The sequence below is a fragment of the Columba livia genome, chromosome 9 (genome assembly GCF_036013475.1).
Source record: "Columba livia isolate bColLiv1 breed racing homer chromosome 9, bColLiv1.pat.W.v2, whole genome shotgun sequence".
In the NCBI taxonomy this organism is placed as follows: Eukaryota; Metazoa; Chordata; class Aves; order Columbiformes; family Columbidae; genus Columba; species Columba livia.
In genome coordinates this window covers 27,097,001-27,122,392 of record NC_088610.1, presented here as the reverse complement: position 1 = coordinate 27,122,392, position 25,392 = coordinate 27,097,001, and the positions used below count along the sequence as shown (strand labels likewise).

General features: G+C 49.1%; 1 pseudogene; it reads right to left on the bottom strand.

Annotated features, from left to right (window-relative positions):
• Nucleotides 1-2,308: 2,308 nt before the first annotated feature.
• LOC102099055 (olfactory receptor 14A16-like) lies at nucleotides 2,309-3,339 on the bottom strand (annotated as a pseudogene).
• Nucleotides 3,340-25,392: the final 22,053 nt, after the last annotated feature.

Here is a 25,392-nt window from a genome sequence, read left to right as displayed (position 1 = left end):
TTGTGGGTTTAGACAAAAAATTAATAAGACAATAAAAATAATACACTACTACTAGTAATATACTTATACTAAGATATACATAAAGTAAAATATATGACACTCAGTGCAATCCCCCACAGAACTCCAGTTGTGCTGAACAGGCAGCCCAAAAGAAGAGAGCACCCTGGTCCTGAACAGCTGCTCCCAGCAAGAGAAAGTACAAGTGCAAAAGGCAGAGAGATGCTGTCCTGTCAGTGCCCTATGCTGCCAATTTGCACCTGCAGCTGGACTCCAGAGAAGTCCTTGGTTTCACTGACAATAGTCCAGGTAAATTAAATAGAAATAGATACATTAAATTAAGAAAATATACTCAGTGCTATTCCCCGTGTAACTCCAGTCACACGGAGCAGCCAGTCCTGCAGAAGGGAGCACCTTGGTTCTGAACAGCCCGTCCCAGCAAGAGAGAGCAAAAGGGCAACAGGCAGAAAGGCCCAAAGGCCAACGGCAAAATGGCAGAACAGCAAAAGGCCGAACTGACATCGAACTCCTGACAGAATGAAACTTCTGAATGGAACTGACCAAACCAGCTGGAAAACCCAAAGTAACGGATGTAACAAGCCCTAAAAGCCGGCTCCAGCTTTAGGCTGAGCATGGCGCTAATCATAGGGAATATTTCATTGATCAGCCTGCATGTCAATCCAGGTGCTGTCCTGTCTGTGTCCCCTCCTGCCAATTTCTATCTGTGTCTGGATGGCGAAAGAAGTCCTTGGTTTCCCTGACAACAGCCAAGATATAAGTGAGTTCTGATGTTCCTTTCATAGCAAATGGCAAACACTGTAAAGCTACTAAAAGGAAAAATGAACTCTATCCCAGGGAAGAAACAGCGTTATCTCATTATTTTCATAGTAAATCTAAACAAAAGACTGTACTGGCTGTGAAGGAGAGAGGTTCAAAATGCATGAAGAAAATTTACTCAATTTCAGTAAAACCAGCCCGTTTCCTCAGGCTCCCCTTCACCAGGCTAAAGAAGTTTGGGTCTCTCAACATCTCCACACATGACCCAGACTTTCTCTGGCCACACGACAGCTCCTCCCGTTCCTCCAGAATGGGGAACCTCACACTGGGACACACGGCTCCAGATGTGACCACACCAGTGCTGAGTCATGATGGACAATAACTGCCCTTGTCTGGGTGGCCACACTCCTCCCAGTGCAGCCCAATGTGCTCATGGGCATGTTCCTGTTTAGCACCACTGAGAACTGGCTGAACATCCAGGCTCAGAGGGTTGTGACCAGTGGCACAAAGCCCAGCAGGACGCACCATGAGGAGCAGTGAAGGACACCATATCCCCACCCAACATCTCCTCCTACTCGTGTCTCTTGGGTCCCTGGAACCACCTCAGTGACAAGGGGGGGAGCACTGCCTGTATGGGGTGGAGGAGATGGGGTCTGAAATGAGGGTCCAGGGGCAGTTTCTCCTGGTTGTTCAGGCAACAACAAGCTGGGCTGGATATTTGGAGAGAGGAACTCTTCCTAAGGGCCTCCAATGGGCTTGGGGATGATCTAGATGCATTCAAGGACCTTTACGTCCTTGTTGTAATAGTATGTGGGGCCCAGAACTGCACACAGCTCTCAAGGTGACGCTACACTAATGCTGAATAACGCAGCATAGTCACCTCTTTTGACCACATGGCCATTCTGTGTTTGATGCACCCCAGGATGGGGGTTACTGCCTTGACTGCTGGTGGACAGTGTTGCCTCCTATTGACACTGTGGCCAACCATCACGCCAGATCCCTTTCTGCAGGGCTGCTCTCCAGCCGCTCTCTCCCAATCTACACTTGCACTCAGTGTTACTCTATCCCAGGTGAACAATCCAATACTTGGACTTGTTCAATTTCATGCCAAGTGCCTTGTCCTGCACTTGGGTCACAACAACTCCAGGCGGCACTACGGGCTCAGGGAAGAGCGGCTGAAAATCTGCCCAATGGAAAAGGCCCTGGGGGTGTTGATGGACAGTGACTGAACATGAGCCAGCGTGTGCCCAGGTGGCCAAGAAGGCCACCAGCATCTCTGCATGCATGATGTGTCATACAGTGATTTCAAAATGGGTCCATCCTTTGAAACACCCTGTATTACAGAGATGTGACACAGGACATCAGCTGAACCAGGGCCCCAGAAACAGGTAGACAGGCCTCTGAGTCACTGCTCTGGAGAAGTGCCGTGCGTGAAGAAATTCCTTGACAAACATGGTTATCACAGATGAAATGCTCAATGCACAGGAAGTTCCTGAGATGAACTGGAAATCACTTCTGAAGAGACACGGGTAACTTATTGCTGCTGACAGAAAAATAACTGAATCGGCTTCTTCAGTGCCACTTTCAGCTCCTGGTTCCTCATGCTGTAGATGAGGGGGTTCACTGCTGGAGGCACCACTGAGTACAGAAAAGATAACACCAGATCCAGGGATGGGGAGGATATAGACGGGGGCATCAGGGTGGCAAACACGCCAGTGCTAACAAACAGGGAGACCACGGCCAGGTGAGGGAGGCAGGTGGAAAAGGCTTTGTGCCGTCCCTGCTCAGAGGGGATCCTCAGCACAGCCCTGAAGATCTGCACATAGGACACCACAATGAACACAAAACAGCCAAATATTAAACAGACACTAACCACAATAAGCCCAAGTTCCCTGAGGTAGGAGAGTGAGCAGGAGAGCTTGAGGATCTGGGGGATTTCACAGAAGAACTGGCCCAGGGCATTGCCCTTGCACAGGGGCAGTGAAAATGTATTGGCCGTGTGCAGCAGAGCATTGAGAAACCCAGTGGCCCAGGCAGCTGCTGCCATGTGGACACAAGCTCTGCTGCCCAGGAGGGTCCCGTAGTGCAGGGGTTTGCAGATGGCAACATAGCGGTCATACGACATGACTGTGAGAAGACAATACTCTCCTGAAACAAAAAAGACAAACAGAAAGACTTGGGCAACACATCCCAAAAAGGAGATGGTCCTGGTGTCCCAGAGGGAATTGGCCATGGATCTGGGGACAGTGGTGGAGATGGAGCCCAGGTCAATGAGGGAGAGATTGAGGAGGAAGAAGTACATGGGGGTGTGGAGGTGCTGGTCCAAGGCTATGGTGATGATGATGAGGCTGTTGCCCAGGAGGGCAGCCAGGTAGATGCCCAGGAAGAGCCAGAAGTGCAAGAGCTGCAGCTCCCGTGTGTCTGAGAATGCCAGGAAGAGGAACTGGGTGATGGAGCTGCTGTTGGACATTTGCTTTTCCTGAGCATGGGCCACTGTCATGAGAAAAGAAAAGACAGTGAGAATCCAGGGCAGAGTTCTCTGACAAAAATCAAACCAACTCCCATAGACCCTCCCCTGTCACTCACAGACACTCTTGTGTTTTTCTAGAAGTACCTTTTTCAGCACTGTGGCTGCAGCCCTGCTTGGGGCTGGAAGATGTGCAACCAAGAGCAGGGCCTCTGCCCATGGGCCATCGATAAGTCAGCCCAGCTCTGCAGAAGTGGGGCCATGGGAACGGTGGGGACTGTCCTGGTTCTGCTAACACAGAAGGGCTGTCAGCACTTGCTTTCCCAGTCATAAGGAACACAGATGGTGAAGGCAGTTTAGGAGTTCCTCGTTTTTTTACATATCCCCCCATATTCACTGCAGAGTGTTGCTGGGTGTCAGAAACCCTCAGCATTTCTGCTGCACTCAGGGAGAACAGAGTGAGTCCTGCGAGACCAGAGGATGCCTGCGGGTCAGTGCAGAGTGAGGGCAGCTGCTCTGTCCCTCTGTCTTGCTCCAGCTGCCCTGGGCTGGCACCTTTCTGAGATGGGGGCTGATCACACTCCCATGTTACCCTGAAAAACCACCAGGCACTGCTGAGAGCAGAGGGATCCACCTCAGACCATGACAGGTCTCACCCTTCCCTAAGGTCTCAGCACCTTAGGCCAAGAAACATACGGCTCATTCCCCAGCCCCACAGACTGCATTGCCCACACCCCACAGGTCAGAGCAAAGCTGGGACACGTGTGCCCATGGACACAGCTGCAGGAAAGGACCCACAAGATCAGGCTGTGACTCTGCAGCTGAAACTGCCATCCCCAGAGAGCCTGGCAGCAAGAACAAGATCCCAACAGCAGTGACCCAGAGCAGGGGAGCAAGAAGGAAAATGCGGTGAGGGTGGGTGTGAGAGAGGCCAGGGCAGAGGCAGCCGGGCACTCAGACAGCGTCACCCTTCCCCAGCTGTGCAGCCACCTCCCAGACACCAACACTGCCGGGCAGCTGCTCTCAGCCCCTGTGCTCTGCACAGGAACTGGAGCTCTGGCTGCACAGGAGCTGCTTCATGCCTTGGAGCCCCTGGCCCTGAGGGCAGAGGCTTTGCTGGGTGGGAGAGGAGTCCAGGGGGCTGCTCACAGGAGGGATCTGCACTGCAGAGGATCACAGGGACTTTTCTCTGTTCTCCCTCCCATAACAATTCCGGGTTTGGTTTCCTCTCCTTTCTGATCATTTCCCTGCTGCCTGGAGATTCTCCCCTGGGAGGTGTTTCCCTGTCCATGTCTCTTCCCTGCCAGTGCTCACAGACCATCCCACCCTCTGTGCCCTCCCCCTGGCCCTACAGATCCTGCCTGTTCACAGGGCACTGCCTGGGGGCATCTTCCTGTTTGCAGGCTGGAAAACAGGACAGGTCAGACTAAGGCTGACGGGTCCAGCCAAGGTGATGCAGGTGCTGTGCACAGGCAGAGGGGTGGTGAAGGGATGTCATGAGCCTTCTGGCAGATGTACTGATCACTCAGAGTTGCAGTTCAGGAGTCTCAATGACTTGTTTAAGCATGAGAGCTCATTTTGCATTTATCCTTTCACACATGCCCCTCCCCCCTGCCCCAACTCCAGTCTTGGAATAGGAAACTGAAAGGACAGAATGAGGTAACCTCCTTATCTTTAAAGTAATACCTGTACACAAACAGCAGAAGGACCCTTCCCTGCTGGGGGTCGCTTCTTCCCCACAGTTTCTCCCCTCCTTGTTGTTGGTATCTCCTGGGCAGGCTGAGCACTGACCCTGGCAGGTGGCAGAGTGCCTGCCCCGGCACAGCCCTGGTGTGCACGGACCCTGCTCTGCAGGACAGCCCTGGGCACCCCTGGGTGCTCCCCCGCAATCACCCTCAGCAGAAGCTGCCATCATGCCCTGTCCCTCTGACAGTGCATCAGGGAAGCGCTGGTCTAGAGTGTGTTCTTCTCTACAACAGAGATACTGAGAGAGAGACCTGACAGATCCTGCAAACTGTGTCATGTGCCGGCTTTAGGAGATTCTGCCAGGAAATGCAGCTGCATTGTCCTAAATGCAGAGACTTACCGTCTAAGGACTGTGAAGACTGGTCTCTCAATGAGCCCTCAGCAACCAACAACCCTACATTGCCTTTCCCCTCTCTGTGCCTGGCTCCTGTGCCCTCGGTGCTGCAGGCAGAGCCCTCAGCCCTGCTGCGTGTGCAGAGGAGCTGCTCCTGGGCAGAGCTGTCTCCCTGCAGCGCTGCCGCTTCCATGAGCTCCCTGTGTCCCAGGAGCCCAGCCCAGCTCAGCAGCACAGGAGCAGCTTATGATGTCCCTTTTTCTGTCCCCTCTGGGCTCTTCCAGGTGTCCGTGGGGCTCCAGGGCCACATCCTTTCAAACAACCTCAATTAATCAGTGATGTTGATTCTCTCTCCTCTGAAGAGACACATCATTGTGTTCTTTGTATTAAACAAAGAATTCATATGAGAATCAACTTTTCTTGTCCCATCATTAGACAGGAAACCAGCAATATTACAGCAAAGGATCTAATTCCTCCAAGCCGGGGGAGGAATATCTTCACCTGAATGAGTTCAGGCATTTTATTCTGGTTTTATGCTCCTAGGTCTAGAGAGACATTCATCATTCTCTGGCCATGTTATGTCTGTGCTCTAATTCAAAGCCTTTGCACACATTGGCTGTTGGACACTTGGTACCAGGGTTCTTGTGGCAGGTCAGAGCTGGGCTGGTGCCACAGCTGGGGTGGCTCAGCCCAGATGTGAGGCAATGTCCTCAGCCAGGGACCTGACTGGGGGAGCTGGAGCTGTCAGTGCTGCAGGCAGAGCTGTGACACGGATGGAATGAACTGCCAGGCAGGGTGGCAGGAGAGAGTTCATCTGGTCTGCAAGGACAGCAGCCTCCAAGCACAGCAACAGTCCAGATCAGAACTCAGTCTAGACCTGGAAGGCGATTCAAAGGCCCCATAATGAGCTGTTACTACTGCAGGAACACTTAAAGGTGAAACAAAGACAGTTTGTAGCTACTGATGAATTTAATAAAGGAAAGAGGTGAGAATCCCTGTGTTCTCTTGTCCTCCCTCTTCCACCAGCCATGTGTCCCAGGCCTCTGTGACTTTAGACGGGAATGTGGAGAACAAGCAGCAGTGGATGTGGATCAAGTCAGGGGTCACTGGAACTAACACAATCCTCTCCAGTCTATGGGTCAGCAGGGGCAGCATCCCAGGAGCTGGGACAGCAGGACGATGTCACAGTGAGGCCACTCTGCACCATCTTGGAAAGCTCATGGGGACTGGGAGGACTCCCTGACCACTGGCAGCTCTCACACAGTGTGTGCACTTTTCAAAATGGCCAATGGGTGAGCAGGGGAACTAAGGGCTGTGCCCCAGAGCATGTCCACTGGGACCCCATTTCCGGGTGTCTGGGTGACGGGGTTTGCCCAGGGCAGGTTGTGCCTGTCCATCCTCTTTGCTTTCTGTGAGGAAAGGACAGGGTTGTGGATGTGGGGAGAGCAGTGGTGGTCTGTTACCTGGAAGTCAGCAAGGAATCCAGTATCATCCCACACAACATTCCTGTGTCCAAGGCAGGATATGGTGTGTGTCAGTGTGCAAATAGATGGGTAAAACCAATCTGGATGGTTGGGCTTGGAAAGGTGCTGTAGAAAGGGAGAAACTTTCCAGTCCTGAGGACAGTCAATCACTGGAAGCTGTTGCCCAGGAGTGCGCACTCACTCTGTCCCAGAAAGTGACCAAGATGTGTTTGGATAAAGCCCTGAGCTATCTGGTCTGACCCTGCTATGAGCAGGTCAAGACACCTCCTGTCATCTCATCCAGCCTGAATGATGCTGTCCTTTCATCTCTTTTCAGGTTTTCAATTCAGAGAAGATTCTCAGGTTCTCTCTGACTACAAGAATAATTCACATGAGGTGCAGGGCTGCTTTACACGTGCCCCCGAACAGTCCTGACCACATCTTTAGCATCCCTTTTCGTCTGCACCAACCAGGGTCTTCTTTTTTGTTGTCCTAATATCCTTCTGGAAAGAACAGCCCATGTTGTTAACACTTTCAGAGCAGATTGTTCAAGAGATGTCAGCATCCATGTACAGAGTCTGCACATCAGCCAGGCAGCAAAGCCACCGTTACAGAAATGGAGACGAGACACTTGACCAGCTCCTTGCACCCAGATATCAGCGTGACATGTCTGCTGAGATTCCTGGGAACACCTGAACTGTAAGAGCAGATCATGTGAGTCCTGGTTGGGTATCCTGGCTTGTCTCCTGACCCATGTGGTGCTTCAGGCTGTGAAGAGAATCAAAACCAGCCATTGGACTGGGGTAGTTCCATTTTACACGTGTCACACGGGGCAGATGACGGGAGCTCAGAACTTCAGACTCTACGGCACTGTTGGGACTGTAGAGACTGGAAATGCAGGTGACAGTGTGTGTCAGTGCACACACATAAAGATTCTGGCTTCCTTTGGGCCTTTGTACTGACCTGGGATCTGTTCCTTGCCCTTCTTTGTCTCAAAGAGAAACTGTTCTCCTATGCAACCTCCATATCACACCACATAAGAAATAAGTAAAAGGTAGAAAAAAATGAAAGAAGCACAATTTTGGGGTAATTCTGTCCAAGAGGTGTACTCTTTAAATGATTAAAAAAAAAAAGAAGTGAGAGAAAAAGCATTGTTCTAAGAAATTCTTTCAAGACACAACTGCAGAGGTGTAGTAGATGCTTGGAAAAGCAAGAATGACTGTTGGGAATGAAATTAAAGAGATTTAAATCATCATCATCATCAGTGAGAATACGGAGTTCCCTGTTACTGTTACTAGTGACAGTACCACTGTTTACAAACATCCTTCAGAGCATCTCAATTTTTCCTGGGCTCCAAAGCTCAGCCTGCTCAGGTTTTGAAAGGATTGCTGCAAACCCCTGTGACCCAAATCTCTACAACTGTCTCTGCTCAACAGCCTTTTACCCCAGGAAGGGGAAAACTCCCAATGCAGACACCAACCCAGTGCCCAGCCTGCCTGGAGAGCCAGGACAGTTGTGCCACGCAGCAGCAGCCTCCGAGGGAACGTGGAGGTGATGGAACTGATATGGTATCAACCCAAATCAGAGAATCAGAGAACCATTTAGGCTGGAAAAGACCCTTAAGAACATGGAGTCCAACCGTAAATCAAACACTGCCCAGTCCACCACTAAACCATGTCCCAAAGTGCCACATCTCCACGTCTTTTAAATAACTCCCGCAATGGAAGCTCCAATCCTGAGCTGGCAGGACACCACTGGCTGCAGTTGGACATAAGATACTGGTCATGGCTGTGAGTTCAGCCCTCGCTGGCAGAATGTCTCACACCCTCACTGAGGACGGCAGGGGGCTGGGAGATGGGAGCACGTTTCAGTTTCCAGATCCCAGCAAAGAGCCCAAACCATCCTGCCCTTGGACTCTGGATCCCATTTCCTGAGATGCAAAGATGGTGGGGCTTCTGTGAATAATCATGTTAAAAGGCATGAATAATCCTTCCAGTGTTTGTGTAATACGTCTAGGAATGTCAGTCGTATATTCTTATATTTACAGATTTGTAAATTAGTACACTTCATCTGCGGTAGCCTCTCTGGCAATGACAATTAAATAGGTATTTGCACTGTAAGGCTCCATACCTCATCCACAAGCACACATCTAAGTGGTTCAGATGACGGGTGGTCTGGCAAACGTCACCCTTTGTGTCCCCAGGTTATGGACACTGCTCATGTGCCTCTGCAGAGAGTGGCAGGAGCTGGATCCCCTTCTCGGGACAGACTCCTTCCAGGAGAGACACAGACACAGGGGGAACTCATCAGGGCTTTACGGCATTTCACTGGGCATCAGTTTGACATATTGGGTGCTGTCCTGTGACTGCCCTTTCTGAACAAATGATCATACAAACACAACCATTTAGTAAGACATGGTCATAAAGGGGCTGTTATGGACAAGAAAGCTCACCGTCAACTCTGGAGAGAGCGAGGAAGTTCATGATAAGCACCAGGAAGAACCAAGAAGCTCGAGGCCTCTTCTGAAGAGTGGGAGGTCTGAGCAGCCGCGATTGGCCATTATAGGTGTGGGAGAGGGTCAGGGTATGTCAGGGAGAAGCAATGAGATGGCTAATGGCTTCAGTGAACCCTTCCAGCCATGTCTGAGCCCAGAAATGGAAAGCAGTTGATGCCTGCAGGTGGAGGAGGAACAGGAGGATGATTTTCCTGGGAATACGGAAGGAAGAAAGGCCTCTCATGGGCTAATCATATATGGCAGTGCCATTTGCATGCTGTGGGCATGGCTGTGCCTGGGAGATGGAGAATGGCTGCTGCTGGGGTGGCTGTGCTCAGTCATGGCCCATGAGCTGACCCTGCTCGGCTCCTCTCTTACACTGCCCACACTTGGATGGTACCCAGGAATCATCCATGAACCTGGTGGATCCATGAACCTCCTGGAGTGATGGGTATGGATCCAAATAGAGAATTCAAGCAAGTGTGAGACTGGGACATTGAGGTGACTGGTGACCATTGCCAGGTGTATGAAAGAAGCTGGGTGAGTTGTGATTTGCTCACAGGCATTTCCAATTCCACAGAAAACCAGAGTCTTGCAGTTAAAGCAACAGCACTTGACATAAAACCCACTCCAAAACACAAAACACTCACACTGACCATAGGAAAAGCCTTGAAAAACATTGGAGAAAAATCTACCAGGTCCCAGGGGTCAGGGCTCAGCCATTCTGGTGATGAACAAGCATCAAGGGCTGACATGGCATCAGAGCCACCTCCACATGGCCCTCACCACCTGTGACCAGTGTCTCTAAGTCTTTCCTTCACCAGCCCCCAGGATCAGGGACCTGCACTGGTTGTTTCCTTCACAGCTGTGTCAGTGATGGCCCTTCATGGGGTCCAAACACCCTCAGAAACTTGCAGTTTGCTTCTGCCTTTCACTTCACTAGAGGTTTGTTCATTCTTTCAGCATCTGCAGTTCAGGATCATGGCAGCAGAGGGCTCATTAACATCTAAAATCCTCTTACAAGTCAAGGCTCTGTGCATCATTATCCTAAAGGCTTCAAGTCGGGTGTGGATGATTAGAGAGATTTCAGAAATAGCAAAACAGAGACCATTTCCATAATAAATAGCAATTAAGCCAAATTTCTTCTATTCCCTTCCCTGCTCGCCCTTCCCTCCCTTTCCAGAACAGGTGGCATCAACAGTCTCCAGTTCATATTGATGTGGATTGTCTCCTAGGAAAACTGAATATTTCAGAAATGTGCGTAACTAAATCCCCATGTGAGTGAAGAGACAGGCCAGAACACCTCAAGAGGACTCACACTCCTCTGGACCAAAAGGTGGGTGTTCCTGGCAATCTCAGGTGCCACAGCACAGCGATACTTGTGTTCAGGAGCTGGTCAAGTGACCCATCTCCTGTTCTGTAATGGTGTCTGAGTTTGCTCAGGTCACCCCTGACTTGAGCCCCATCCACTGCTGGGTGTTCTCCAGACTCCTGCCTTCAGGAACAAAGTCCCAGGAGACCTTGCTGGTGAAGATGGAGGCAAAGAAGCCATGAAGAACCTCAGTCCCATCTGATTCTACTCTTCTGAAGTTCAGCAGCAGGCCCATGTTCCCCCTGTCTATTCTCTTACTGCAAGTGAAGCTCTGTCAGCTCATCTTGCTGCCCTTCCCATGCACGTATCAAGTCCAGGGCAGCTTTGTCATCATCCCCACATCCATGGACAAGGTTTCTAAATTCCTCCTTTGCAGCTTCTCCTGCTTCCACCTCCTGTGTGCGGCCTTTTTGCCCTGCACCTCCATCAGTTCAGAGGAGCACCCTCACGAGATAAATGCTTCTGTTCATGGGCACTTGGAGAGATCATTCTTGTGCTTGGAGCAGGCTGTCCTGTAAGGATTATCAGATTTCCTGAGCTCCTTCACCCTTCAGATCCACTACCATGTCACTGCTTTGCACACCATCACCCAGTATGTCAAAGTCTTCTCGTCTGGATTCCACCAGCCTGTGCACTGCTGCTGGCCTTCCTGCTGCAAGGACAAGGTGTTTTCTCACAGGCATCAGAGGTGCAGACAACAGCCATTGCCAAGGGGAGAAGGAGCTCATGTCTGGTGGGGCTTTCAGCCTCTTTACATCCCTTGATCATCTTCATGATGGCCTGTCCTGTGCTGTGGCATCCCCTGCACCTCTGTCCCTGCAGGCTGGAGACATCCCCGCTGCTGCCCCACCTTGCTCTTGTCTGAGCATCTTCCTTCCTTTGCTGCGATCTCTCCATCCTCCCCAGCTGCTCCTTGAAGCACAAAGCCTTGGGCTGGTGCAGACTCCCTCTGCTGACCTGCTCCACCACAGCACTGCCCTTCCACTCACATTCCTTTCTGCTCATGTCCAGCCTGGACCTCCCCAGCTGCACTTTGGGCCATTATTTCTTTCTCATGGTCTTTCCCACTATGAAGAAACCTCCACCATCTCTGAAACCACCCTTCAAGCACTCTCAGGCTACTCCTGCACTGCTGCAGCCTCCCCAGCGCTGCTGGGCCAAAGCAGCCCAGGTCCCCCAGCATCCCACACCATGTGCACAAGGTGCTGAACCTGCCTTGGCACAGCCCTGCACTCTGCAGTTCCTCCCTGCTTCTCCAAACTGGGAAGCCGCACACTGGCACACACCCGTGTGTGTGGGTCAGGTCACACTAGTGCTGAACCGAATGGGACGAGAACTGCAGGTGTCTGGGTCCCCACGCTCCTCCTCATGTAGCCCCATGTGCAGCTGCCTTGTTCATGGTGAGCGTGCACCACGGTCTGGTGTGGGGACCTTGTAGTGCCCAGGCCCTTCTCCTCAGGGTCACTGCTCAGCGTGTCAGGTCCTGCTTTGTCCTGATGGATGGGGTCATTGTCCCACCCCGATACAGATCTGGTCACTTCATCTTGTCAAAATTCAGAACTTTCTGATGGGTGAATGTCAGATTTTCTCAAGGTCTGGACTCTCCCTGGCCTGAAGCTCCATTTGCTCACCTGTTAAAGTTTGCATGCAGAGTGTTTATCCTGATGGGGGTGTATCTCCCAACATAACAGCATGAGGAGTTATAGGACACTATGAATACCATCTCCTGGAGAAACTGTGGGGTCTTTTGTGTCTGGTGCTCATAATGCCAGAGGTCTGGAGTCAAAGAGAGAGTTTCTGTTCATGTGGGAGAGCAGCAGGAATGCGTGGAGCTCTGCCTGTGGACAGACAAAGTCAGCTCCTCTGGGCCCTTTTGGCTCAGTTCATGCCCACTGCTCTTGCCCTCCGAGGCACCACTCATGCCCTGGCTTTCTCGGGTTCTTTCTCCCAGGGCAAGTTTGCAGCAGGAGCTAGCTCTCTTCCTTCTCCTTCTATTAAAATTTGTAATTTTAATAAAATAAATATAAATATTAAAAAAAAAAATCTGTTTCCAGATGTATCCTTTGTGTATGTGTCCCTGAAACTGTTTTTGGATCTAAAACCTCTCTGGCATTTCAGTCAAACAGTCACATCTTTATTGGACTCATTGTGAGCGTACAGAATAGAGCAGCACAGCACAGCACAGCATCGTTGTGCTCAGTAGTTGTGCCTGGAGCACGATGAGCTCTGAGCCAGGCCTGAGGACTCCATCCAGGAGAGCCGCTCTCTGCAGGGCAGGGCCCAGGCCCATCCAGGAGATGGGGCAGAGACAGGCACACACACCTACAACATGGCTCAGGCAGGCACCAGAGGTTCCAGGCTGAGCTGAGACACGGCCCCTGGGCCCCTGCAGGAGATGGTCCCCAGGGAGGCCGGTCCCAGCCACTGAGGCCTTTGAGCACCCCCAAGACCCTGTAGACACGAATGGCTGGCAGCTTTGGAGACTGAGTCTTGGCCCAGATGGACCTTCTCTCTGATCAGGACTTTTGTTCTCAGATTCTTTTGTTTAGGTGTGTTTTTTCCAAAGCAAAGATCTCAGGCATTACTGAAAGGGAGAACAAGGAGAAAAAGAAATCCATGTCACACACCACACACTATCCCATGTGTGTATGAGTTTTGATACAAATGTCCAAAATGGCAGTAGCTTCCTTACTCTTTCAGTACTCAAAAGAGTATCTCTTAAAGGCTTTCCGTAAGTTCTGAACCTCTTCCCACCAATCAAGGTAGGGAAATAGCTCTGAGAAAGGTGCAAGTCACACAGGAGGTGTGGAAGGTTTACCCTGCGGCTGAAGTGCATTTTGCATCCCCTGTACAGATGGCCAGCTGTGGATCTTGGTTTGGGTAGAAAAGGAAACATGACTGCAATAGCAGAGATGGACTCTTTTTGCTCATTTGGGAAGAGTCATCATTTGCCTGGCTGTGCTTTGGGAGTGGATCCAAATGTTGTAGGTCTGAACATGATTGGCCTTTCCAGCACACCAGTGCCACCTCCGCTCACTTGTTTTTCAAAGCGAGTCTTATTTCCATGGCGGTCTATTGGCACTGTCCAGCCCAGCCTATGGCTCTGGTTACACTTGGGATTTTCTCCATGCTGCAGTGGTTGAAACCATCCTGCTATCCCCTCAGAAAAGGCTTTGTGACCCTGGTCCTCCTCACTGTGGGGCCTCATGGACATCAGCTCTGGTGCAGAGAGGGGACAGCTACCAGGGCTTTTCTCTTGGTTGCAGGGCTGGTTTCTGCCATGACTGGAGAGAAGAGCAGGAGGTTTGTCCTGGAGAGCCAAACAGCAGAGAAGGCATCAGGGACAGCCAGCAGCTGTGCCCAGCACGTGGCCACCAAGGGCAGGGACAGCCCCCTGGAACTCCTGGGCACCGGGACTGCCTTGGGGCCAGCACCTCAAAGGCTTCCTGCAAAGGGTGCTGGGTGGGGCTGTGGTGGGGGGGCTTTGCAGCTTCCCCCTGCTAGGGAAAGGAGGAGAAAGGAAAGAAGGGAAGTGAGGTATAGTTCAGCTGTAAGGGACCTATAATGACCATCTAGTCCCACTGCATGACCAATTCAAGGCTGATCTAAAGTTAAAACAGGGTAGTAAGTGCATTGTCCAAATGCCTCTTGAATGCTGAGGCTTGGGGCATCAACCAGCTGTCATAGAATCACAGAATGGTTGGGCTTGAAAGGGACCTCTGGAGATCATCTAGCCCAACCCACCTGCTAAAGCAGGTTCGCCCAGAGCAGATTGCACAGGAAGGTGTCCAGGCGGGTTTTGAATGTCTCCAGAGGAGGACACTCCACAACCTCTCTGGACAGCCTGTTCCAGTGCTCAGGCACCCTCACAGTAAAGAAGTGTTTCCTAATATTCAGATGGGACCTCCTATGTTGTTCCCGTTGCCCCTCATCCTATTGTTCAGAAGTCTGTTCCAGTATTTGACCACACTCTCAGTAGAGGGTCAAGTCTGAACTTCCTCTGACCCAGGTTTGCATCATTCCCACATGTCCTGTCACTGGATACCAGGGACAAGAGATCAGCACTTCCCTATACACTTCCCTCCTCAGGAACTTTTAGAGGGCAATGAGCTTGCTCATCAGCTTCCTTCTCTCCAAACTAGAGAAATCCAGACTGCTCAGCCACTCCTCAGAGGACATGCCTTCCGGTCGTTCACCAGCTTTGTTGCTCTATGGACACATTTGAATACTTCAACATCCTTGTCCAATCGTGGGGCCCAGAACTGCACACAGCACTCAAGGTGAGGCCCCAGCAACTCTGAATACAGCAGGATAATCACCTCCTTTGAGCGGTTGGTTCTGCTCTGTTTGATGTACCCCAGGATGGGATTTGCACTCTTGGCTGCCAGGGCACACACTGCTGACTCTTGTTGAGCATCCTGTCAACCAGTGCCCCAAGGCTCCTTTCTGCAGAGCTGCTCTCCAGCCAATCCTCTCCGCATTTACACTTGTGCTTGGCATTACTTTATCCTAGGTGCAGAATCCGGCATGTGGACTTGTTAGATTTTATGCCATTGATCATTGCCTAATGCTCCAATCTATCTAGATCGTTCCGCAAGGCTCCTTGTCCCTCAGGATAGTCATCAGCACCTCTGAGGATGGTATTATCAGAAAATTTGCTAATGGTGCATTAAATTCCTGCATCCAGATTATTGATAAAAATATTGGACAGACCTGGCCCTAGGACTGAGTCCTGAGGAACATCCCTGGTGGCTTACCTGAAGAATTATTTCCTCATATCCAATCTAAACCTCTCCGTGTGCAACTTGAGGCCATTTCCTCTTGTCCTATCACTTGCTACTTGGGACAAGAGACCAACACCCTCCATGATAAAACCTCCTTTCAGGCAGCTGTAGAGAGTAATAAGGTCTCTCCTCAGCCTCCTGTTCTCAATGCTGAACAGCCCCAGCTCCCTCAACCGCTCCTCCTAAGACTGGTGCTCCAGACCCTTCATCAGCCTTGTCACCCTCCTCTGAACTCTCTCTAGCACCTCAATGTCTTCCTTGCCATGAGGGGCCGAAAACTGACCCCAGGATTCAAGGTGCAGCCTCACCAGTGCCCAGTACAAAGGGATGATCACTTCTCTAGTCCTGCTAAAGCTCTGATTGAATCAAGGGTTGAACACCTTGGTGTGGCTCAGTTGGTGACAGGTTGGACTGCAGACTTCTGAGGTCCCTTCAACCTCGGTTCTCTTATGATCCCATTGTGATGTTGGGCTCTGTTTCTAAGCGGAGCAGAGCAGGCGATGATGGGGCAGGATCCACCTGTGCTGTAGGTGACCATCTAAACCAACATCTCAGCCAGTGACCCAGCCAACACCTCAGTGTGACTTGCTCTGGGCGAAGTGTGAGGAGTCCTGGGCAGGGAAGGTTCAGAGGGCATGGGGCGCTGTGCAAGACACAACATGTTCTTGGCTTCATGCCTGCAGGTTCATCAGATGTCAGTTAATGTCAATGAAAATTAAAATAAGAGGAACTGAAGACAAAGATCCAAAGCAAAGGAACGTGTCAACCTTCCTTTTCTTTCTTTGTTTCTTTCTTTGTTTCTTTCTTTGTTTCTTTGTTTCTTTCTCTGTTTCTTTCTTTCTTTCTTTCTTTCTTTCTTTCTTTCTTTCTTTCTTTCTTTCTTTCTTTCTATTTATTCATGTATTTATTTATGTATTTATTTATGTATTTACTTATTTACTTATTTGTTTACATACTTATTTATTTACTTATTCACTTATTTACTTATTTATTTACTTATTTAGTTAGTAAGTTAGTTACTTACCAATTTCTTTATTTACTTATTCACTCATTTATTTATTTATTTTCTTATTTATTTATTTATTTATTTATTGATTGATTCATTCATTCATTCATTCATTTTAAAGTCTTTTTAGGGGAGTCTCTTTTCTTTGAAAAGGAAAGAGTTCTCCAGAACTGGGATGAATTTAGGACACAAATGTCTTCAGCTCCAGGGACACAAACACCTGGTGCCAGTGTAGATGCCCCGGGAACCCCTGCCCAGGCTCCACCTGCACTGCAAGGTGCTCTGGTCTCCCCAGGTCCTGTGTGATAGATGCCAGTCCCAGGCCAGCACCTCAGGTACACTGGGGCCCCTAAAATGGCCCTGGCTGTTTATCGTGAGACAGCTGATGAAAGATGTACTAAGGGAAGGAGAAGAAATATGTACTGTACTTCTATTACCAACACTCTATGATTTCATCTCCCTCGTCATTCAGGAGTTCCCACCTCTCCTGATTAAATGTCCCTGTCCAAGGACAACTTTCCAGCACTGTCTGGATGTTTGCCCTTCCCAGTGCTCTCAGGTTTCTCCTCCACTTGCTCTTTGGTCATTCAGTGGCCTCTCAACTGTCTGGTTTCTGCTTTGAGCTTCAGGGAGTTACAAACTTACCCCGTTCTTCAGAGCTCTAATTAACATGGCAGTCAACACGTTCATTGTGTTTATTTCTATCCTCTCCTGTCTCTCTGTCTAAACCAGTTCTTGTGTGGGTTTCCCTTGTGGATGCTGGACCTCATCAGATCCAGCTTACATACACAGCTGAGGAAAGTGTTTTGCTGTTTATTAAACTGTGCAGTGTTTGCACAGGAGAGCAGGTGGAGCTGGTGCACAGGAGCTGCAGCATCTCCTGCAGAGCTCAGTGGAGAAGTCTGATGTAGGAAAAGTGATGCAATCTCTGGTGGCCAATGAGGGAACCAGCAGACTGGGGGTGGGGGTGAGGAGCCAGGTTGTCCATACAGTGTCCAGCCTCAAGGGACTGTTCTCCTGCCTGTCCAGATGTCTTCAGGAGACCCTCGGGATCAATGTCCAGTGTAGAATACTGCTGTCACTTCTTCCATACACTGAAAAATTATAGAAAACACCCTGGAAAGAAAAAACCCTCCTTTATGAAATCTTCTTTGAAATCTTCATCAGCAAGTGTCCCAATGAAACCTCTCCAGTTAGTTCTACAAGTCTGGAAGATTTGAAGGAAATTACAGAAAGAAACATCGCTCGTTAGGGCTTTCTGTGTTTTAATGAGCCCCGTGGCGTATTTGGTGCTGAGTCCATGAACTTCAGATACCAAGGACAGGCTGAAGAATCTGCTCAAAAAGTCCAAGTCAGAACAAACTCCAAAGTACCTTGAAGCATTAATGGGCCCCACTGAGGGCTGTTACTGACAAAGCCTCCCCAGGGACTCATTAGAGCAGATAATTGGAGGCAGTGATTGCATCAAGCAAAGGCAAAGTGCAGCAGCTCTGATACTGAGAAAGCCCTTGGTTTGTCTGATGAAGGACAATGGCCAAGCCTTGAGCCCCTGCCCCTGGGAAGGGAGATCCTGTCCCTCACAGGTGGCTCAGGGCTCTTCCTGGGGTTGTGGGGAGCGCGATACCCAGTGCAGGACAATGGTGTGACACTTCCTGGCCTGCATGGGGGGTGCAAGGAGGCAATGGGGAGCCATGGCCATGACAATTATGTGTCTCTTCTTAGGCCTCGGTGGCAGGGACATCAGCCATAGCCAAGGGGACAAAGACCTTGGCTCTTGCAGGGACATCCAGTGTCACCCTTGGCCATCTCCACCACAGTCCATCCGACACTGTCCCAGGCCTGTGACTGTTTCCCCACAGGCTGCAGACACCCCATGCACATAGACCAGAGTTCTAATGAAGCTGGGAAATTAAACCATTCTTTTTTAATAGACTTATTCTGCGGTAACTGGTTGTAAGAGACTTCTTAGTAAATTCACTGTGATAGTTTTTGAGGTCATGGAAGAGAATGAAAAAAGGCCACTTTTTGAGACCAATAGAATGCCAAATTTGGAACAAAGTTTTACCATAAGAATTCTTGTAGTTGCCAGAAAGCCCTCTACCTCTCTTGGGTCAAGATTTGTTAAGTAAATTGTAAGCTCCAATAACGTTTTCTGAGAATTCTGTTTAGTTGCATGTCCCACAAGAAGCTGCTTGGATGGTGCAGATCTGCTTGTGCAAGTAAGAAACCTCCAAGGAAATTCCGAATGCTGTATTTCCACCAGTATTAACAGCCAATGTCTCGATAAAGCAAACAGTACACTGATAGAACTGAAACAGGACTTCGATCCGGTAAGGGAAAACAATATCCAATAAATATGACAACAAAAATGGAGTTAGAGGAATAAATTCATGGCAACCTTACAGGCTGCCTGCATTCAATTGGACTCGCCGATTTGTCTGTTTATAGCTACAACACAGAAACAACCTGTGGCTATTGTGGGACAGTATGATGAGAATGCTAACACTGATATACCGATTGTTACTCTGATCAAGAAATGCAGGGAATGAAGTTAAGTCTCAATAGGTCATGATCCTTTTGTCGTATATGTACCATTTGTGAAATTTAATTTTGATTTTTTTATTTGCAATCTCTGTCTTTGTAAATTGCACTAAGCTGATTTTCTTACCATCACAGCTTTTGGCATGCATAAATGTGTGTGTGCCTTTCTGTCTGACTGCTCTCCAGCCACTCTGTGCCCAGCCTGTAGCGCTGCAGGGGGTTGTTGTGACCAAAGTGCAGCACCCGGCACTTGGCCTTATTGAACTTCATCCCATTGGAATCAGCCCATTTTTCCAGTCTGTCTATCCAGATCCCTCTGCAGAGCCCTCCTGCTTTCCAGCAGGTCGACTCTCCTTCCCAACTTGGTGTCATCAGCAAATTTGCTGATGATGGTCTCAATCCCCTCATCTAAATCATCAATAAAGATGTTAAACAGGACTGGACCCAACACTGACCCCTGGGGAACACCACTAGTGACTGGCCGCCAGCTGGATGCAGCCCCATTCACCAGCACTCTCTGGGCCCGGCCCTCCAGCCAGTTCTTAACCCAGCGTAGAGTACACTTGTCCAAGCCATGGGCTACCAGCTTTTGTGAGAGTATATTATGGGAGACAGTGTCAAAGGCCTTGCTGAAGTCCAGATAGACCACATCCATGGCTTTCCCCTCATCCACCAGCTGGGTCACCTGGTCATAAAAGGAGATCAGGTTGGTCAGACAGGACCTGCCCCTCCTAAACCCATGCTGGCTGGGTCTGATCCCTTGTCCATCCTGAAGATGCTGTGTGATTGCATTCAGGATGATCTGCTCCATAACCCTGCCAGGCACCGAGGTCAGGCTGACAGGCCTGGAGTTGCCAGGGTCAGCTCTGCAGCCCTTTTTGTGGACTGGGGTAACACTGGCCAATTTCCAATCATATGGGACCTCCCCAGTGAGCCAGGACTGTTGGAAGATGACTGAGAGCAGCTTGGCAAGTTCTTCTGCTAGCTCCCTCATCACCCTAGGATGGATCTCATCTGGTTCCATAGACTTGTGAGGATCCAGATGGCTCAGTAAATCACCAGCTATTTCCTCCTGGAATACAAGGGGGCTATTTGGCTTCCTATCTCTGTCAACCATCTCCAGAGATGAGTTGCCCTGAGGGCCACCTGTCTTACTGGTAAAAACTGAGGCAAAGTAGGTATTAAGTACCTCAGCTTTCTCCTCATCTTTGTTAACTATATTTCCCTCAGAGTCCAACAGAGAATGGAGGTTTTCCTTGCCCCTCCTTTTGTTATTAACATATTTGAAGAAGGACTTTTGATTATCCCTGACAGAATTGGCCAAATTAACTTCAAATTGCACTTTTGTTTCCCTGATTTTTTTTTCTGCATGATCTAGCTATTTCCATAAATTCTTCATAAGTAGCCAGCTCTTTTTTCCACAGTCGGTAAAGTCTCTTTTTATTTCTGATTTCATTCAAAATCTCCCTGTTTAGCCAAGCCGGTTGTGGTTGTGGTCCAGATGTGGTCTCACCAGGGCAGAGTAGAGAACCTCTCTCGAACTAATGACCACCCCCTTCTAATCCATCCCAGGTACCATTGGCTTCCTGGCCACAAGGGCTCAGTGCTGGCTCATGGTCATCCTGCTGTGCCCAGGACCCCCAGGTTCCTTTCCCTTACGCTGCTCTCTAATAGGTCATTCCCCAACTTATACTGGAACCTGGGGTTGTTCCTGCCCAGATGCAGGACTCTACACTTTTCCGTGCTATATTTCATTAAATTTTTCCCTGCCCAGCTCTCCAGCCTGTCCAGGTCTCTGATGGCAGCACAGCTTCCAGTGTCAGCCACTCCTCCCAGCTTGGTGTCATCAGCAAATTTGCTGACAGTCACTCTATTCCCTCGTCCAAATCATTGATGAATATATTGAATAATACCGGCCCCAGTACTGACCATTGAGGCACTGCACTGGATACAGGCCTCCAACTCAACTCCACCCCATTTTCCACGACTCTCTGGCTTCTTTCCTTCAGCCAGTTCACAGTCCACCTCACTACCCGCTCATCCAGCCGCACTCCCTCAGTTTAGCTGTGAAGATGCTGTGGGAGACTGTGTCAAATGCCTTACTTAAGTCAAGGGAGATCATGTCCACCGCTCTGCCATCATCCATCCATCTTGTTATGTCCTTATAAAAGTCAATGAGGTTGGTCAAGCACGACTTCCCCGTGGTGAAGCCATGCTGACTGCTCCTAATGACCCTCTTATCCCTAATATGCCTTGAAATGGCACCAAGGATGAGTCGTTCCATCAGTTTCCCAGGAATGGAGGTGAGGCTGATCGGTCTAGAGTTACCTGGGTCCTCCTTCTTGCCCTTTTTGAAGACTGGAGGGACATTTGCTTTCCTCCAGTCCTCAGGCACATCTCCTGTTTCCCAAGACTTGGGAAAGATGATGGAGAGCAGTCCAGCAATGACCTCAGCCAGCTAATCATCAGCAAATTTGTTGAGGGTACACTCAGTCTCTTCATCCAGGTCACTGATGAACAGGTTGAAGGAGGCTGGACTATGAAGATGTTGTGGGACACAGTGTCAAAAGTCTTGCTGAGGTTAATGTAGGCAAGGTCCAATGCTCCTCCCTTGTCTACCCAGCCAGACATACCATTGCAGAAGGGTATTGGGTTCATCAAACATTATTTCCCTTCGGTGAATCCATGCTGACAACTCCTGATAACCTTCTTTTCCTCTCAATGCTTGGAGATGACATCTAGAATGAGATGTTCCATCACCTTTCCAGGGATGGAGATGAGGCTGACTGGCCTGTAGTTTCATGGGTCATCCTTCTTTCCATTTTTGAAGACTGGAGTGACGTTGCTTGTGCTGTCATAGGTGGATGAGTATGCGATAGGACAGGAGCTTTTGAGATCATAAGTGCCTGAGAAGGTTTCGGTGGAGGAGCAGGTGCTTGTGATATCACATCATCCCAAGTATGTGACAGGTCAGAAGAAATCCTCTGGTTTGTGCTGCTGCTAGTGATGTCATAGGTGGATGTGTAGGTGAAATGACAGGAACTGGCCCCTGGATTGTGCTGATGTTTGTGATGTGACATAGGCATCAAAGGCTGATAGGTTAGAAACTGGCCAATGGTTTTCACTTGAACACTGGGCTATCGACTATAATTCTTTGAACACAGCCATCCAGCCAATTACTTTTCCATCTATCCATGACACCAATATCCCACCAATTTATACGTGAGGGACCATATAAAATGTCTTGCAGATGCCCTGAGAGATGGCATTCATTGCTCTGCCCTTGTCTGCTGAATCAGTCACTCCATCACAGAAGGCATCATGATCGGTCATGCACGATTTGCACTTCACAGAATCAGAGAATGTCAGGGATTGGAAGGAATCTCGAAAGATCATCTAGTCCAATCCCCTTATTCTCTCCACAAGATAGAATACCTACCCCAACACAGTAAGGACATCAACGTCAAGGCAAAGAGCATAGACTTTGTTTGTATCAACATGTTTCCAAGCTCAGCAAAATCAAGAGGAAAGTGGCACAGACAGAGAACTCAGTGACCTGCACAGACACTTTCCATCGAATAGCTGCTATAACTCTAGCACCCTTAATACAAAACTGCCCTTGTTTCATGCCCCACATTGGGCACAAAAAATTAATGTGGTGGCTTAATCTGGCTGCCACGTTTTATTTTCCACCAAGCCACTCAATCACTCCCCTGCTTGAGAGGACAGGAGGGAGAAAAACTCATTGTTCAAGACAAAGGCCACCTGTGGAAGCAAAGGAAACTGAAAAGATTCTTGCCATCAGCAGGTGATGTCCAGCCCTTTCCTGGGAAGCTGGGCATCAGTACACGTAGCTGTTGCTTCAGAAGGCAAATGCCTAAATAACAAATGCCACTGCCCACCTCTTCTCATGGCTTTTATTGCCAAGCATGACAAAAGGACAAGCAAACTGCAGCTGGTCTGACTATACTAACATCTGACTGACTTCCATGGTCATGGGGAACCTGAGAACATTCCCTACTATCATCGAGGGAAGACCTGTAGGGGAAGACACCACAACATCATTCAGGTTTCCACTCTCCTGAATGGGACTTCAGAAGGTCTCAGGTCTGACCTCCTTCTCACAGCAAAGTTAACTATGGAGTGAGACCATGTTGCTCAAGGCTTTACCATGTGGGGGCTGGAAGACATCCAAGGACAGAGACAGCACAACTTATCTAGGAAACCTGCTACGATTCTATGGTGCCTTTGTGGAGAAAGAGTTGCCTCCTCAAGGTCATAGATATATGTGCTAAACTGTCCAGGTCTCAGCAGAGTCCCCTGTGCTGTCCCACAAGGTCCCAGAATGTTCCACAGTAGTCTCCAGGTTGAGCATGAGACCCCTTCACCACTGATCTGTCAGCCTGATCACCCAACTGTGTTTTTACCCATCTGTTTGTCAACCCATCCGACTGTCATGGCCTACCTCGGGTACAAGAATGTTGAGGGACGCCATGCCAAGACCCTTGCTGAAGCTGAGATAAATGACATCCACTGTTCTCCCCTCATGCAGAAATGCAGTTACTTCATCATGAAGGCAATCAAGTTTGTGAGGCATGAATTACCCTTTCTAAGTCCATGCTGATGGCTTTCGGACACATTTTTCTCTTTTAGGTGCTCAGAAATGTCACCCAAGAGGACTCATTAGAAGGGTCACTCCTGACCCTTGTACAGTCTGTGGTTCCCTGGATGGCACTTTTGGCCTCTTTCAAAGATGGGTGCAATGCTGGTTTGTTCTCTCTCACAAGAGACCTCTACCAATCCTGTGACCTTTTGGAAGTGATATTCCGAAGACGTGTTGATGTACTGTAACTTCCTTGCCACTATTCTGCCTGTTACATGGCAGATATGTCATATAAGTCTTGATATAATGACCATTCCTAAAGTAATCTTTTAGATGCAGACACTCTAGACAAAGACCCTTGCCATTGTTCTCCAGTTTTCTCCTTCTCTTATTAATTCAAATTCCGCTCAGCTTGCAAGCTGCTTCTTTGAATTTCAGGTAGTTATAAGTTTACTTGTTTTTCAGTAGTCTAATTGTCTCCTTAGCCAGCTCTTTAATTATGTTTGTCTCTATATTTTTATCTGCCTACCTAAAACATAAGATTATCCCTTGTTGAAAGACAACCTCATTAGAGGCAGCTTGTACTTAACTTATGGTGGAGGAGTGTGTTTTATTATTTATGAAACTTAATTGTGCTTCACTTTTCTTTGTTTGCAATTAGGAAAAATCCTTTTGTGTCTTTTTGCAGCCAGTTGTCTAAGGAGAGCAGGTGGGAGATGGTGCAAAGGAGCTGTAACATCCAGATGCAGAGATGTGTTGAGAAATCTGATGTTAAGAAAAGCGAGGCAAGTCCCAAGGACCAGTGGGAGAAAGGGTAAGGTTGGGCAACTGAGGAAGAGGGTTGTCCATACCATGTTGGACGTCAAGGGACTGCTTTTCCTACCTGTCCAAACCTACTGAGGAGAAATTCTGGATCAATATCAATCAGAGAATGCTGCTATCACCTCTCCTCTGAACTGAAAAATAGTGTAATACATCCTTCAAAATCAAGAAACATTTTTGTTAGGTGCATTTTGAAATCTTCTCCTTAGCTTCATTATGAAACAGCTCTAATTAGTTGTAGTGTTTTGAAATGTCTTGAAGACTTGAAGAAAAATATGGGAAGGCAAATAGTTCATTAGTACTTTCTGTATCTGAATGAGCCCCATGGTGTATTTGGCCCTTAGTCCATCAGCCTCAGATACTGAGAGGAGACTGAACAAATCGCTCAAGAGGTGGAAGTCAGAAACACAACTCAAAGTACCTTGAAACACTGATTGACCCCACTGAGGGTCATTATTGACAAAGCTTCTCCATGGACTCATTAGAGAAGATAACTGAAGGGTGTGATTGCAGGTAAGCAAAGGTAATGTGCAGGCAGCTCAGGTGCTGAGAAAATGCTGGTATTGCTTTATGAAGCAGAAAGGCCAAACTCTGACCCCAGTCCCTGGGAAGGCAGGTCCTGTCCCTAATGCGTGGCTCAGGGCTCTTCCTGGGGCAGTGGGGTGTGAGTTTGAGCAAGGCCAAGTGCAGGAAAACCGCACTTGCACCCTTTCCAGCTTCCCCGGGAAGGGGCAAGGAGGAAACAAAGTCCAGAGCCTCAAAATAAGGTTTATCCTGGTAGGTCTCAGAGACAGATGCAACTGCCATAGCCAGGGGGACAAAGACCTTGGTCCTGTGTGGCCTTTCAGCCTCACCAGAGCCCTTGGCAATCTCTACTTCAGGTTACTTATACTGTCCCCTTCAGGCACCTTTGTGCCTTCAGGCTGTTGACATGCATCTTGCTTTCCTACCTAGCTCTCATCCCAGCATTTCCTACTCTCACTGAT